A 6,000-nucleotide genomic window follows, 5' to 3' on the forward strand; every position below is an offset into this window, starting at 1 on the left:
CAGGTGCATTCAGCTAGAGAAACTGCTTTTCTCTAAATGACTTGAAAACCTAGTTTGCTCTGCTCTCAGTTTGTTTTATCGTTTTCATTTTCTGCTCGGTGCAGAGCAATCCATCATGCCACATTTCGTAAATTTTGCTTATGACCACAAGTGTGCTGTCAATTTTAAATGTTTCTATGCGGGCTGTTGCCTCATAAATGTTTGACTGCCACGGTCTGATTAAATAGATTTAATTTTATCAATGCATTATTCAGATAAGTGAATAGGCTGTGCAACAAATGTAGTGACTCAGAGCTTTGATATGTTTTGTCAAGTTGCATGGCAACTTAAGGAAACATACCCTGTCTTTATTTAACCAGTAATCAATTTAATATAATTTTTGTTCTCAATATCTTTACTTTGGAGAACATTTCCTTGTTAGCACTGTTACTCAAAGAATGTCAAGAATTTTCATAAATGGATATATATCTCCTTATACAAATTAATTTCTAAGACTGACAACACCTTCATTGGTCCAGATTTATCTTTGGTTTTAGGGAGTGGAGGCAAAGAACCTGTCATAAAGTCTTCTGTTTACCTCGGAAGTGTGACGAGAACTTAGGTTCATTGTAGGTTAACAAGGTGTGAGCAATCAGTATCATAAAGCCTAAGTTGACCTAAATTGAAACCCAGGAGATTCAGACTCGCCCAACTAAAAGAATGCAATATCCAACAATATTGTGTCTGACATTTAAAAGGTGCAATTCCACAAATCTGACCCCCCCCCCCCCCACAATAGCATCTCAGTCAAAACAACCTCCACCCTTCTTAAATAAACCCAAACAGATTCATGGGTCTGTCCTGCAGAGAGGTGCGGCTGGATCATCATTGATCAGTTCTCGTCGTGGCTACTGTTTTGGGGGATCTGGTCAAGAATATGTTTTTTTACAATACTTGAAAACCTGGTTATAATCATCTTTGTATTTATTTCAGCATTTTGTCTTTTATTTTACTCTGTCGTGCTCTGTACTGCTCTTTATCTCTCTCAGCTGTTCTACTGTGGTGTGTTATGGGTTCATTGAGCTGGTATGCAGCAGGAATCTTTGGATCAAGGTAATTTCACTCTGTTTGAGATTTTCCCAGGATGTTAAGCTTCCCTTTACCTTTGTGTGCCTCAGCAAGCGAGATAGCAAGCGACACATGTTGCAAACACACACACACACGGTGGCTCCTGGGGTTTGATGGCAGCAGCGGGGCAGGGGGAACTTGAAAGATACTAATCGTAAATTACACCCGACACTAGAATTTCCCAAAAGGATCAAATTATTATAGCCTGACTCAAGTGTGGGGCTATACTGTGAATTCATGTGTGGTAAAGTAATTGTGATGGAGGGCTGTTTGATTTGTAATGCCCCTTGCTGGAGGGCTAGAGGCCTGAATGGGGGGCCTATCACTGAACCTTTAAGATCCTTAGTTATATTAAAGGAGTAGTTCACCCAAAAAAGAAAATTAATTTACTCCCCCTCATATCTTTCCAAATCTCTATCTTTTCCCCCCTCCATAAAACAGAGAATTTGTGCATTACAAGTCTATTAATCATATGAATGTTTTGAGTTATGAACAGGTCAAAATTGAAGTCATTATTCACTGATAAACTGTTACGACCAAATCATTGCATCAAATGATTGAAAATGAATCAAACAAATAATAATAATAATAAAAAAAAACATTTATTCATCAAGTGGACACCACATCACTTATTAAAAGTTCACCCAAAAATGAAAATTCTGTCATTAAAAACTCATCCTTATGTCGTTCTAAACCCATAAGACCTTCATTCATCTTCAGAATACAAATTAAGATATTTTCAACATAGGCTCATTGGAAATACGTGCCTCTGCCTACATTTCTGCAAAACACACACACAGACACACACACAAACCGTACATAAATACGAATCGCTGCAGGTTCCAGTTGAAATGAACACTAGAGGAAGTAAAACTCTCACAACTTTTATTGCTTTTCACACAAAGTATGATTTGCAGGTCCACAGTTTTGATTAATAACTCCTAATGTTCACATAATTACTTGAGGAATATTATGTTATGAATTCAAAACCATTTTAACAAGCTGCGAGATTTGAGGTTAGCGTCAAATTTCCAGCTTCATATGCATGTGTTTTCTGATTTAGTTGGTTTGCTTGGTGGCTCACACAATACAGCTCTGCACTTAGGTGATGAAGAGCTCTGATATGAACCCTGTGAAACTACGGTTCAACAAAACAGCTCAAATCTGCATAAGGAAGTTATAATAGCATGGCTGCATCAACAAATGCATTTTTATATCACTTTTGCATTTGTTTACAGTTGGGTTTGGTGTAGGGGATATTTGCAGCACGATAGAGCATTAACTTTTTGTGACACTCATCAGATATTTGAAATATGAACCACAGCAATACTTGCCTTTATCAACGTAACAAAAAAGTGCCAGGGTCACGTATTGAGAATCCATGTTTTAGTGCCACTCACTGGAGGCTTCACTTTGAGACTGCCGTTAAAGGTGCAGTAAGGTACGTATTAATGCTGCAGAAATGTATTTACCAATGAGTCTGGGTTGAATATTTTTGATGAAATCGAGCTTTCTTCCCCTCCATAGACAGGCCCAGAAAGGTAGTAAGGACATAATTAAAATAGTCCATGTGACATCAGTGGTACAACTGTAATGTTATGAAGCTACAAGAATACTTTTTGTGGGCAAAGACATCAAAAATAACTTTATTCAGCAATTTCTTCTCTTCCATGTCAGTCTTCGATATGCTTTCATGACAGTGCCACCTTGACCTTGAAGCAGTCAGTTGCATTGCTGTCTAAGCAGGGTCAGAAAGCTAACGGATTTCATAAAAAATAAATTAATCTGTGTTCTGAAGATGAATAAAGGTCTTACGTGTTTGGAACGACATGAAGGTGAGTAACTAATGACAGAATTGACATTTTTGGGTGAACGAAATAACATATTTTGTTCCGTTTCTTACTTAAAGCCATCATAAAACTCCAGAAGACTTTGTATATGCAGCATGAGTTGCATCAACAACTTTTATGATGATTTTTTTTATGTTAATCCCCAATTTATTACATTTATATTTACATTTAGTCATTTATCAGACACTTGTATGCACTTTTAACTCAAAAATGAGGACAATTGAAGAAATCAAAATCAACAAAAGAGCAATGATATTCAAGTGCTATAACAAGTCTCAGTTAGCTTAACGCAGTACACATACCAAGGGCTTTTTAAATAATATAATAGATAGAACGAAAACAGATAGAATAGAAAAAGAATAGAGCAAGCTAGTGTTAGAGGTCAATTCAGTGTAACTAACAGCACTATTGCTGAAAACCCTAAATGAGGTGACACCTGAAGTAGGTTGAACGTGAGAATTTGCAGATGATCTCTCTCACATCTATGCTTTAACCCCACCTGATTTTGCCAGGGACCCCCATGTCCTTATCCAAGAACACAACTAGGTGACTAGGGCAACCAAGGTGCAAACCTACCTCAAGATGCCATGCCTTGTGCAACAGTGCAGGTGTGATTGTGGGATTGCAAGAGAACCCACATAATTGAAACAGAACTGCAAAGCCTGCATTTGGATCAGTGCAATAAGAAGTCTTGCGCACTAGTTTGCTGCAGGTGCTTTTCAGCTGATAGGAAAAGCAACAATATTCAGTGCAAAACATGAAAGTTACTATTGTTTCAAGTTGGTTTAAAGATAGAGGAGAGAAAAAGCAGTGTTTCTTCTCAAAGTGTATTTGATCCCGACTGCTACATTGTTGACAATGCTGAAGTATGCTTTGCTCCCAGGTGGAACTTCTCGGGATGTTTTCCCAGTAATGGAAGTGTCAGCCATGCAAAGTCTGGATGGCATTTTTTGTGCTGACGAATTCTCGAGGGACATAACCTGCCCCCTGAAATGTCCTTGCATTCTCCAACAAGGCTTTTGTTTCTCTATGTGGGTTCTTTGCTAGGTGGGAGAGGGAAAAATGGGCACTGGAATGGTAAAGTATCAGCCAGCAGCTGTTGCGTGAGTGACAAACTCAAGGGCTTGTGATATGAGAGGCACAGAGGAGAGGAAGACAGCAATAGCTGTGCTGTCCAACATAAAATGTGCTGGTGTGTTCAGGAAAAGACAGTACCTATAAGAGGTATCTTGGAAACAATAATATTTGCATGCACTTATGGGTAGAAGGGTCTTGGTGCACAGTGTCTGTGATGTTTATATGAGGATTCGGGGGTCGGGAGAATGAATACTGTAATGTTGGCAGGGAGCTTTTGACAGGGATCTACATTGTCAATTTAAACTAGACAGACTATGTCTGAAGAAAATGTCTGTCATCACATTGTCCAGGTTGATGATGAGGTAAAAATAGCAATAGATTCCTCTGGTAATTTTTTTAAGTGAAGCAAAGAAGTCTTTCTTTTTTTTCTAATAGGAGATATGCCTGAAGCTATTCTGTGACTACTGCTCTATGCAGTTATTTCCTAAGGTCTGTTGCACCTCTTGTGGGTTTGTGCTAGTAAATTAGATTTCCTCTGCATCTCTCTCACACTGTTATTAACTTCTGGACAATACCTATATTTGACTAAACAAATTAATATTCAGTCAACAATAAGACTTTATTCATTTTGATTAAAATAATGAGATAAAAGTTCGGTTTAAAGAGTTTGTGAGGCTCTTGCATCGTAATGAATGTGTTAGGCAGCATAAACAATTTTACAGATCAGGTCATTTAGCCAAGCAAATTAATAGGTAATAAAAAGTCATGTAGAGGGAAAAAATCATTATATTGAGGTAAGATAAATTAATGATGTGTTGAAAATTTAGCTTTGGATGAAAGAGAGAATGTATGTATGTGTGTGTCTGTATATATATATATATATATATATATATATATATATATATATATATATATATATATATATATATATATATATATATATATATATATATATATATATATATATATATATATATATATATATATATATATATATATATATTCAGTTCTATGTAAACTCTTTAATTATTTTGAACAAAGATGGAGAATTTTTCACTCTTTTATTTTTATCAACAGCAGTTTCAACCAGTTGTTGCCATTTAAAATAATCAGAAACTATGTCAATAAATGAAGCATATCAAATATTTTTTGTGATGCCTAAGTGTTCTTGTTTTTATTCAGTAAGGACATCTGCAGTTGCTCAACCACAACATTATAACTGTGAGAAATCTGTTATTTTGTTATTCCCTTTCTTTGCCTTTTAACTAAATGTAACTTTCATTGTTTGTTGTTAATGGTAAAGACATTTGCTGCTTGATGATTTATGTTAAAAATGCATGTATTTTATAAACATACATGCCTGTTTAGTGGTCATGTTCATTGATTCAAAAATATATAATTCTCCAGGAAATAAATTTACTTTGTTCAGAGAAATAAGTTGAATAAAATAATGTTAAAATAAATGTAGTAATTTAATAATATACAAAATTTGGATTTATGATGATGAACCTTATACAAATGTGTTCTCCCTTTCTTGTTTAACTGTTCAATTAAAGAGAATTAAACAATAATACAAATAAAGAATTGTTTGTAATTGTAATTTAAAAAAATACTGAAATTAAATAAAACTGAATTAACTGAAGGTGGAGAATCTTTTTGTAAATAATATGGTACTATACAAAAGTGTAAAATTATATTTGTAACATTAGTTAGCACAAAGGTTGTTTTATTAATTTATGTTTTATAATAATAAACAAACATGTTTTAAACTAAATGTATCTTATATAAATATATATATTATTATATAAAAAATAAATAATTTAGTTGTGGCTTGTACATTATTTTTTTAATCAATTTCTTTGGTTTTGCAGAAATTCTTTTAGACAAAAAAATATTTCTAGTAATCTAGAATAATTTCTTAATAATTGTGGCAACAATGGTTTCAAATGAAGGAAGTGTTTGTTTA

The sequence above is a fragment of the Carassius auratus genome, chromosome 25 (genome assembly GCF_003368295.1).
Source record: "Carassius auratus strain Wakin chromosome 25, ASM336829v1, whole genome shotgun sequence".
NCBI classification, from domain to species: domain Eukaryota; kingdom Metazoa; phylum Chordata; class Actinopteri; order Cypriniformes; family Cyprinidae; genus Carassius; species Carassius auratus.